Genomic DNA, 12,351 nt, shown 5'->3' with positions numbered 1-12,351 from the left:
CTTAGTTCCACAGACTAATTTTCCAGAAACTCCTTCATATACTGAAGGTGAGACTCTTAAAGCTAAGAGTGAGGGATTTTAAGAAGACTATATGGGGTGCTTCCAAAAGGAGGGACTCCTTTTTCTTGCTGGAAACCTCTGATGGAAGTCGGTTAACTCTTACATGCCACCACTCATTTAGGGGAAAAGGCCCTCCAAAGGTTACTAGAAAGATCCTTCAGAAGAACAGGCCTCCAAACAACTATAAGGCAAGTGGTCTCCTCATGTCCCACTTACCAATTAAGCAACCCCAAGCAGCTCAAAGACCCCAGCTGGCCCAGCCTGTCCAACGACGTGGGACCTACCCAGGAGAGAACTGGCAGATGGACTTCACCCAGATGCCAGTTTCTGAAGGGTATAAATACCTATTAGTCATGATGGATACATTCACAGGATGGATTGAAGGCCTTCCCACCAGGATTGAGAAGGCTGAGGAGGTTGTAAAAAAACTGCTCCATGAAATCATTCTGAGATTTGGTCTTCCCAGGTCATTACAAAGTGGCAATGGAACATCATTTACTTCTAAGGTCACCCAAGGGGTCTCTAAAGCATTGGGGATTACTTATTATCTCCTTTGTGCCTGGAGGCCTCAGTCTTCAGGAAAAGTAGAAAAAGCAAATCTTAAAATCAGCAATAAAAAGATAACCCAGTAGACCTCCTTGGGATGGAAGGAGGCTTTACCAATAGCTCTGCTCTGCACTTGTATTGCCCCTAAGGAATAGGTTGTTCTTAGTCCTTATGAGATGCTATATGAGAGGCCATTTGTTTATGTCAATGACCTCTTCCTAGATTCAGAGGCTCAGACCCTCTGGTCTTATACCATGGCCACTGGGCAACTCCAAAATGATATACACTTGTGGGGTGTCAACCAGGACCCAAAAGATTCTAAAGAGTCACCACTGTACATTCCAGGAACTCAAGTCCTAATTAAAGTCTAAAAAGATGGGTCCCCAAAGGCTCAACTCCAGCCCACATGAAAGGGCCTCTACCCTGTAATACTTTCTACCACCACAGTAGTCAAGGTACCAGGACACAACTCCTGGATTCACTACTCACAAGTCAAGCCATGGAAGAAAACAGAAGAGGACACTCAATATACTGTGAGCCCCTGGGAGATCTCAGACACCTATTCAGAACTACAAATGAGTGCCATTCTAATGAACACCCCCAAAATTAAGTTTCTGGGGATAAGATTTCTGAGGACAGTGCCAAAGAGCCAACACAACTTTGCAGGGGTTATAATCCAAAACAGACAGGAGATAGATCTCCTGATCCCTGAACAAGGAGGGACTTGAGCCATCTTGAATGAGATGTGTTGTTTCTGAATAAATACCTCCAGCTAAGTTAAAGAAAGTCTCACAGTCCTCAAGGAAAACATTCAGACCCTACAGGATCTCAAAAAACCAGCTGGAGAGTTCTCGAGGTGGCTACAATCTGGAATTTGGAGTTGGCCAATCCCCCTACTAGTCCTTGTTATCACCATATTGATGCTGCTTATGATTGCTCCATGTTATTGTCTAACCCATTTTTTTCTATGCCCAGGTCAACAAGCTACAACATGCAATGCCAATTCAACAAGGATATATAAAACTACAGTCGACCACAGAAAATATCACTCACCCTTAGATGGACACTGCTATAAGGACTCTGAGGCTTGAGGGGGAGGCCCAATGCCCCTCGCCATCCCACTTCAGCAGGAAGTAGCCAGAAAGGCCTCAATGCCCCTATTCCCAAATAATTGGGCCTCCCGTCTCTTGAGGGGAGGAATGTTAGGTGATTAAAATAGGAAAAAGAAATCCAGAATGGCAGTGGCTAAAAGACAAGGAAGGGAAAAGCCCACAAAAATAGAACAAAGGAAGGTCCGAGGACCAGAGTGAGGACCTCAAGTAAAACAAACAGCACTCCTGGCTAGCCCAGTTTACATAGGGCAGGCCCAGGAGGAGGAAAAAAAAAACATATAAAAAGAGGAGCCAAAATTGGGCTGGGGCCTCTCTTCTCTTCATGTCTTTTGGGTTGGCATGCCCTTATGCCTCAAGGATGTATTTTCCTTTACTTTCTAAATAAAACTGAGCTGTAACATGGAGCTGTAACAGTGGTCTGTCTGAGAGATATAACACTGGTCTGTCTGAGGGCTGTAATACTGGTCCGTCTGAGGGCTATAACACTGGTCTGTCCATCGCTTCAAATTTTTGTTGGGATGAGACAAAACTGAGGAAATTACAAACTCCTTAGACATCAGGAAGGTTCTTTACCACTAGCGCCACCTGGGAAGTCCTAAAATAAATACTTAGGTTTTCTTATTTGTGTCTAACAATATTTTTTAAGAAAAAAAATAATTGTTTCAGCTACTTCTAAATCTAAATAGCAACTAGTAAGTAACTAAGACTTTTTAGCATTATAAATTTATCCAGATTTAGATACATAAATTAGAGAATAGTCTGAATTGATTCATGAATTCAATTTTCTTTTTTTTTTTTTTTTTTCCTCTAATTTTATTTTATTTTTAAACTTTACATAATTGTATTAGTTTTGCCAAATATCAAAATGAATCCGCCACAGGTATACATGTGTTCCCAAATTTCATATCCATGGAAAAAGAAAACTGATGCTTTATTAAATATAAAGACATATAATTATATTATAATATAACTATATTAATTACTAGGGAAAGGAAAATTCTCATAGTTTTAATTACTGCATCCTATAAATAGATTTTCCAAAGAGGAATCCTCCCCCCAATAAACATAATAGTGAAATGATGATACGTGCATTCATTGATAATTTCAGAGTTTCTGAGCAATACCATTTTTCATCTTCTATTGTGCTGTGCTTAGTCCGCCCAGTCATGTCTGACTCTTTGCAACACTGTGGACTCTAGCCCACCAAGGTCCTTTGTCCATGGGATTCTCCAGGCAAGAAGACTGGAGTGGGTTGCCATGCCCTCCAACAGGGGATGTTCCCAACCCAGGGATTGAACCTAGGTCTGCCACTTTGCAGGTAGACTCTACAGTCTTAGCTACCAGGGAAGCCCATTTTTCATTTTACTAATATAAAAACCTGACATTTTGATTGATATTCATTGCTTGCTTCATCAATCAGATAGTATGTCTAACCCTGGCATAATTCTAGAAGGGGGAAAAAATAACTATTTCCAAGTGCACAAACGCAATTACATTTTTGTTTATCACCAAATTATGCCATTTTGTAAATGGATATTACTTTCATTTCATTTTTCCAGAACAACATTTAGTAAAATAAAAAGATATACTACTTTCCAGGATATAGTATTAAACAGGAGGAAAAAACCTGTATTGTTATTTTGTACAAAATCACAAAGCAAAATGAATTTAAACCTGAAAGATTCCTTGAAAATGTATACTCTATTTCCTTTCTTTGTTCTGATTAAAAAAAAAAAAATCACTGAAAGTGGAGCCTTATAGCCAACACATTTTCACTGTCTCATTTTCTCTTATTCAAACCTGAAGTATTTCACATTTTGCCTTAAATATAATATTCTGGTTGAGTTTCATTTTATTGCCTACCTGAATACTATACAGTCCTATCCTAGCTCTATTTCATTTCCGTGAAAGATATTGAATTTTATGGTTGTATTTTATAAAAGTTGTGCTCCTAACACAAATGAAACAAATTTGGAACTACAAAGCTGAAAATTAAAGGGGGACTCATAGTCAGGAACAAAAAAAGAAACAGACTAGACCTACAGGGTCAGTACTGTAGATGTTACAGCCCACAGGAGGAGCATATACATAAATTACTCAGCCTTTTTAGGCAGCTCAAATTCACAGACATCATCTGCAGAAGTACATTTCAAATTACCTAGACTTTCTCATGGCATGCATCTTCTCTGATGTTCAGCTTCATTGTGAGCAATATAAGCTAAAGTACAAAATTCCTCTTTGCAAATTCGAGCCTCATTATTATTACATTCTGCTAGGGTCTGTCAAAAACCTAGCTTCACGGTTTCATTTAGCCATTACATCAAATCTGGCTATTGGGCTAGAATTATAGGTAGGCTTTCATGCCCTCTGCTGGATATTCAAAGAGAAAAACTACATCCTTCAGCAGTAAGAAAAACCTTTACCAAAAAAAAAAAAAAAATGAATGCAGAGAAGGAATGGTATGACATTCTTTGTATGTGGAATTGAAAAAGAAATGATACAAATGAACTTATTTACAAAACAGAAACAGACTTACGGAGTGAACGTATGGTGGCCAGGGGAGAAGAATGGGGTGGGGGGAGAGATAGGGAGTTTGGTATCAACATGTACACACTGCTATATTTAAAATGATGTAAAGTTTAAAAATAAAATAAAATTAAAAAAAAAAAACTAAGAAAAATAAATAAAATGGATAACCGACAAGGTCCTACTGTATAGCACAGGGAACTCTGCTCAATGTTATGTGGCAGCCTAGATGGGAGGGAAGTTTGGGGAGAACGGATACATATATATGTATGCTGAGTCCCTTTGCTGTTCATCTGAAGCTATCACATTGTTCATCAGCTCTACTCCTATATACATAAACAGCTTAAAAACCTAAACTAAAATAAGATGGTTTGGTAAAGCAAAAAAAAAACAAAACAAAACAAAAAACAACAAAAAAACACAATGCTCTAACATGGAAAGAAAAAAAAATTTTAATCCTATCAGAATTAAAATTTGAGATGCCAGGCTAAATTGAATTTTAATGATTTATTGATGAAATAAGATGCTGGCAAAGATTTTCTGAAATGAGATGACAAAAAAGAATATAGGCTTATTTTTTAAATTTCTATTTTAAATATCATGATAATCATATAACCTAAATTAGGTTTATCATTTTATTATTTGCAATAGTTTTCAGGGAACCACAAAAAGCACTTGCTACAGAACTTTCAAGTCTCTGGAGATCAGAGTAAAGTAGCGGAAACTAGTATCATGAAAAATAATACTAACAATAATAAAGTCTACTGAAGAAATATATTCAGAACCTTGTACAATACTTGATATATGTAATCATTCAGTAAGTATTTTTAAGACATTATAATTAAAATATGATTTGTGATATTTGATGAGAAATCTTTGCCAGGAAAGTTTCTATGAAAACAAACTCTTTTCTACTAACCCTATCCACATGCTTAGAGCTTATTCCCCACACTTCCTCCCCAGTGCCCCCTAAGTAAACCAACCAATCACACACCAAGCAAGTATTGACACATACATGCAAGTCACTTAAAAATAAATTCCAACCACTTCAACTCTGCCTTTCACTAATGTCTTCATCAAACTCCAGCTGCTGAATCATTAGGCCTGTTTCCAGATATGCTTACACTTTTCTAAGTGTTTATTATAACCTCTGTCTTTCCTGTAATTAGAATGGATTTTAACATAGGTTACTTATAGGATATGATGAAAAATTCTTTCCTTAGAGTTACTTATTCAAAATAAATGTATTTTAACCCAATTCTCTGATGTTTATTATAACCACTTTTGAAGATAAAAGATCTTAGTGAAGAGATACTTAGAACAGGAATTAAAAGATGAAAATACATAGTCCCTAGTTTTATCTCAATTAGCTATGCACCTTGATTAGTCAATTATCCTTCCAAAGCCCATTTTCTTATCTGATAAATGAAGGCAGGATTTTGTTTTGTTTTGTTTTTAACAAAGAATGTTGCTGAGATTTTCAGTTATAAAAGTAATATACACATATTATTGAGCAATTAGAAAAATCCAACAACATGAATAAAAAGCAAAATTACCTGAAGCTCCACCACCTAAAGACATTTATGTTTAACACTTTTATTTATGGTATGATTCCCCTTGTTTGTTGCAATTGCAAAGTATAAATCTGCCAAATCTTTGTTTATACTTCTTTTTATTAAAGTAACACTTGCATTTAGTTTTAAAAGTAAAATAGCACCATAGGCTTACGATGAAAATTAGCACTCATTTGTTCTATTTCCTCAGAACATTATCTCCAAATCCCAATTCTTGAGGAAATATACTTTTCAACTCTTTTGGCATTTTGTTTCAGATATTTATGACCTAATTTTCAAATGATGTGCTTTACTACTATTACTTGATTTTTTAAAAAGTTTAGATGTTATTCCTTGATTCCACCCACAGTGACTCAGTGGTAAAGAATCTGCCTGCCAATGCAGGAGATGTGAGTTCAGTCCCTGGGTTGGGAAGATCCCCTGGAGAAAGAAACAGCAACCTATTCAAGTATTCTTGCCTGGGAAATCCCATGGACAGAGGAGCCTGGCAGGCTACAGTCTATTGGGTTGCAGAAGAGTCAGACACAACTTAATGACTAAACAACAATTGATTCCACACAATATGAGATTAAGATTTACTTTCTAACCCTAAGCCTCTTCCCTAATACAAACTTTCCTTCTCTGCCTACATTGTCAATATGAATAACATCTATTTTATAATTCAACAGTAATTATTTACATGATTTACAACTTAACCAGTAGAGGGAGGGTTAATCTTTTGTTTTTCATAGATTTATAATCACCTTGTGTTTCAGTTTTTTTTTCCCCTTTCCATTTGCCAACCCTTATTCTATCACCACATTTTCATCACTAATTTTTCCCTACACTTACCTCTTTATTCAACTGTAGTTATTTGTTGTCATGTTCTGATGGAATTGGCTCTTGTCTGGGCTGCTTCAATGCTATCATCCTGCAGATGAAGTTTTTCATCATTTCCAAAATTCTCTCCACTTCTCTTGTCTCTGACTCTAAGGCATTTCTTGTTTTGTACAGCATGAATTTGTTAGATTATTTTCTTTCTTTCCTTAAGTCATTTAGCATAATGGAGAAACTTGAAACCCCATCTGTCTCAGGCATCTTTCCATGTACTAAAACTTGTTGCTAATTTTCTTCATCATCTTCTCGCTACTGTCTTTATACTTGTGAATGAAAAAGTGTTTTTACTTCTTTACTATAACCTTAGTGGGTTTAATAACAGGATGGATATATGTGTAACTTCAAGTTTTACAGTATTGTCAGCTGTCTCCAGCTCTCACCCAGATTCACTTCTGTAAACTTTTATTCTCATAAATTTCCATCCAGCTATTTTTGGAAATTTCCAGAATTGGGAACTTATAAAATTTGTTTGAATACATAATAGTGCCAGGCTGCTTTAGAGGCTAGGGGTATAAATCAGTGGAAAACACAAAGATTCCTCCTTTCATTGGTTTACATTCTAGCAAAGAAAAGTCAACAGCAGACAATGAATAGAATTTTGCCACATATTGTAGCAGAAGACAATGTGTAGAAGACAATACATACTATGAGAAAAGGAAAAGTGTGTCTGAGACAAGGAGGTTGAAGTGCTAGTGTTGGGAGAAATTGCAACTTAAAGTAGAATAATCAGGGTGGGCCTCATTGAGAAGGTGACTTTCAAACAAAGACTAACAGGAGGTGAAAATGTGAGGCAATGTTGATATCTGAGGTAACGGTTTCATAGGAAAAAAGAACAGTAAGCGCTAAGGCCAGAAAGGACATATGGGGTAGAATAATGTCTGGTAGGTTTGAGGAGCATGTTCCTGGAGCAAATGAGCAAGGGAGAGAGTAATTAAAAAGGAAACTTGAGAAGGGTATAGATTCTATAGGGCCATGTGTTGAGGACTTTTGGCATTTTTGAGTGAGATGCGTTGTCACTGAAGTTTAGTTAAGGAACATGACCCACTTTATGTACTAAAAGCACCATTATAGATACTGTGTTGGAAATAGAATATAGGAAGTCAAAGCTGGGAGCAAGCAGTCCAGTTTAGATGCTATGCAGTAATCCAGGCAAGAACTGACAATACATGGGCTCACACCACAGACAGGGTAAGAAATGCTTAGTGTCCAGAACTATTTTGAAGATGGAATCAATTTGAAGCATTTCCTGATGTAGGAAGTAATATAAAAGGAGGACTCAAGCCTGATTTCAAGTGATCCCAGAAGCTGGAAGCTTGCTATTACCATCAACTGAGTTGGGGAAAGTTTGGACAAACATGTTTGGGAAGAGCTTAGAAGATAAATCAAAGCTAACTTTGAAAGGTATATTAGACCGACAAGTGAAGAAGTTGACTGTTCTGTTCAACAACTGGCCAGCTTAAGACTATATGGCATCTGCCATGAATTTCTTTCCCTAGATCCATTGTTCATGACCACTGTCATGAGCAATGAAAAGTGTTTCTTGATGATATCTCATTGTTACTTCTGTAGTCAGAGTTCTCAATGGGAATATTGATACCTAGGCTGAGGGTTTTTATCATAGTTTGCTGAGAAATGCCCAGTTGAGGCACAAATTATTCGGTTCTCATATAAAATCTTAGAAGAAATGGAGTAGCCATCATAGTCAACAAAAGAGTCTGAAATGCAGTACTAGGATGCTATCTCAGAAACAACAGAATGATCACTGTTTGTTCCCAAGGCAAACCATTCAACATCACAGTAATCCAAGTCTATGCCCCAAACAGTAACGCTGAAGAAGCTGAAGTTGAACGGTTCTATGATGACCTAAAAGACCTTTTAGAACTAACACCCAAAAAAGATGTCCTTTTCATTATAGGGGACTGGAATGCAAAAGTAGGAAGTCAAGAAACACCTGGAGTAACAGGCAAATTTGGCCCTGGAGTACAGAATGAAGCGGGGCAAAGGTTAATAGGGTTTTGCCAAGAGAACACACTAGTCATAGCAAACATCCTCTTCCAACAACACAAGAGAAGACTCTACACATGACATCACCAGATGGTCAACACCGAAATCCGATTGATTATATTCTTTGCCACCAAAGATGGAGAAGCTCTATACAGTCAGCAAAAACAAGACCGGGAGCTGATGGTGCCTCAGATTGAAAGGTTGTAGTTGAATCACGTGAATACTCTGGGATTCTTGGCCCCCCGGAGGAGAAGAATTCAATCTGGGGCCAGAGACAAGGCTTGATCGCTCAGAGCTTTTGTGTAATAAAGTTTTATCAAAGTATAAAGGAGATAGAGAAAGCTTCTGACATAGGCATCAGAAGGGGGCAGAAAGAGAACCCACTTGCTAGTGTTAACAATGAGGTTATATAATCCAAAGAATGTCTGGAGGTTGTAAAGACCTCATCAGACCTACTCCCATAATTAACATTTTAAGATAACAGAAGGTTGAATCCAAAGACTGTCCTTAGGCAGGATACATTATTGTTATATAATCCTAAGGAATGTGGAGAAAGAAAAAAAGTTTGTCCTTTCTTCCTCCTTGAGAATTCCAGACCCCTCTCTCCTTGGGGACCCCTAGACTCCCTATCAACCTGCCTAGGAACTGACTCTCTCAAGATCATGAACTCCTTATTGCCAAATTCAGACTTAAATTGAAGAAAGTGGGGAAAACCACTAGACAATTCAGGTATGACCTAAATCAAATCCCTTATGATCATACAGTGGAAATGAGAGATAGATTTAAGGGACTAGATCTGATAGACAGAGTGCCTGATGAACTATGAATGGAGGTTCTTGACATTGTACAGGAGACAGGGATCAAGATCTTCCCCAAGAAAAAGAAATACAAAAAAGCAAAATGGCTATCTGAGAAGGCCTTACAAATAGCTGTGAAAAGAAGAGAAGTGAAAAGCAAAGGAGAGAAGGAAAGATATTTCCATTTGAATGCAGAGTTCCAAAGAATAGCAAGAAGAGATAAGAAAGCCTTCCTCAGCAATCAATGCAAAGAAATAGAGGAAAACAATAGAATAAGAAAGACTAGAGAGCTCTTCAAGAAAATTAGAGATACCAAGGGGACATTTCATGCAAAGATGGGCTCGATAAAGGACAGAAATGGTATGGACCTAACAGAAGCAGAAGATATTAAGTAGAGGTGGCAGGAATACACAGAACTATACAAAAAAGATCTTCATGACCCAGATAATCACAATGGTGTGATCACTCACCTACAGCCAGACATCCTGGAATGTGAAGTCAAGTGGGCCTTAGGAAATATCACTACGAACAAAGTTAGTGGAGGTGATGGAATTCCAGTTGAGCTTTTTCAAATCCTAAAAGATGATGCTGTGAAAGTGCTGCACTCAATATGCCAGCAAATTTGGAAAACTCAGCAGTGGCCACAGAACTAGAAAAGGTCCGTTTTCATTCCAATCCCAAAGAAAGGCAATGCCAAAGAATGCTCAGACTACCGCACAATTGCACTCATCTCACATGCTAGTAAAGCAATGCTCAAAATAATAGCCACGACATGGAAGCAACCTAGATGTCCATCAGAAGATGAATAGATAAGAAGCTGTGGTAAATATACACAATGGAGTATTACTCAGCCATTGAAAAGAGTACATTTGAATCAGTTCTAATGAGGTGGATGAAACTGGAGCCTATTATACAGAATGAAGTAAGCCAGAAAGAAAAACACCAATACAGTATACTAATGCATATATATGGAATTTAGAAAGATGGTAATGATAACCCTGTATGCAAGACAGCATAAGAGACACAGATGTATAGAACAGTCTTTTGGACTCTGTGGGAGAGGGCGAGGGTGGGATGATACGGGAGAATGGTATTGAAACATGTATAATATCATATAAGAAATGAATTGCCAATCCAGGTTTGATGCAGGATACAGGATGCTCGGGGCTGGTGCACTGGGATGACCCAGAGGGATGGTATGGAGAGGGAGGTGGAGGGGGGTTCAGGATGGGGAACACGTGTACACCCATGGTGGATTCATGTTGATGTGTGGCAAAACCAATACAATATCATAAATTAATTAGCCTCCAATTAAAATAAATTTAAATTTAAAAAAATTCTCCAAACCAGGGTTCAGAAACTCATGAACCGTGAACTTCCAGATGTTCAAGCTGGTTTTAGGAAAGGCAGAGGAACCAGATGTTAAATTGCCAACATGTGTTGGATCATCGAAAAAGAAAAGAGTTCGAGAAAAACATCTACTGCTTTATTGACTATGCCAAAGCCTTTGACTGTGTGGATCACAATAAACTGGAAAATTCTGAAAGAGATGGGAATACCAGACCACCTGATCTGCCTCTTGAGAAATCTGTATGCAGGTCAGGAAGCAACAGTTAGAACTGGACATGGAACAACAGACTGGTTCCAAATAGGAAAAGGAGTACGTCAAGGCTGTATATTGTCACCCTGCTTTTTTAACTTATATGCAGAGTACATCATGAGAAACCCTGGGCTGGAGGAAGCACAAGCTGGAATCAAGATTGCCAGGAGAAATATCAATAACCTCAGATATGCAGATGACACTACCCTTATGGCAGAAAGTGAAGAAGAACTAAAGAGCCTCTTGATGAAAGTTAAAGAGGAGAGTGAAAAAGTTGGCTTAAAGTTCAACATTCAGAAAACGAAGATCATGGCATCTGGTCCCATCACTTCATGGGAAATAGATGGGGATACAGTGGAAACAGTGTCAGACTTTATTTTTCTGGGCTCCAAAATCACTGCAGATGGTGACTGCACCCTTGAAATTAAAAGACGCTTACTCCTTGGAGGGAAATCTATGACCAACCTAGATAGCATATTCAAAAGCAGATACATTACTTTGCCAACAAAGATCTGTCTAGTCAAGGCTATGGTTTTTCCAGTGGTCATGTATGGATGTGAGAGTTGGTCTATAAAGAAAGCTGAGCACCAAAGAATTGATGCATTTGAACTGTGGTGTTGGAGAAGACTCTTGAGAGTCCCTTGGACTGCAAGGAGATCCAATTAGTCCATCCTAAAGAAGATTAGTCCTTGGTGTGCATTGGAAGGACTGATACTGAAGCTGAAACTCCAATATTTTGGCTACTTGATGAGATGAGCTGACTCATTTGAAAAGACCCTGATGTTGGGAAAGATTGAAAGCAGGAGAAGAAGGGGATGGCAGAGGATTAGATGGTTGGATGGCATCACCGACTCAATGGACATGAGTTTGGGTAAACTTTGGGAGTTGGTAATGGGCAGGGAGGCCTGGCATGTTGTGGTTCATGGCATCTCAAAGAGTCAGACACGACTGAGCGACTGAACTGAACTGAACTGAACAAAACTGGAGCCTCTGCTTCTCCACATCATGGGATTACATGTGCCCCATGGGTTTGATCCTTGGGTCGGGAAGATAACCTGGAGAAGGGAATGGATACCCACTTCAGTATTCTTGTCTAGAAATTCCCACGGACAAAGGAGCCTGACCGGCTACAGTTCACAGGATCTCAGAGTCAGACAAAACTGGAGCTACTTAGCACACATGGATGCACAGTTAAGAAATGTCCTTCAGCTTCTGTCAACACTTTCTCTTTCCTCAGACTGTGACATACAGCTCCT

The sequence above is a fragment of the Bos taurus genome, chromosome 1 (assembly GCF_002263795.3).
Source record: "Bos taurus isolate L1 Dominette 01449 registration number 42190680 breed Hereford chromosome 1, ARS-UCD2.0, whole genome shotgun sequence".
Lineage (NCBI taxonomy): Eukaryota > Metazoa > Chordata > Mammalia > Artiodactyla > Bovidae > Bos > Bos taurus.
Note: the sequence above shows the minus strand (reverse complement) of the source record.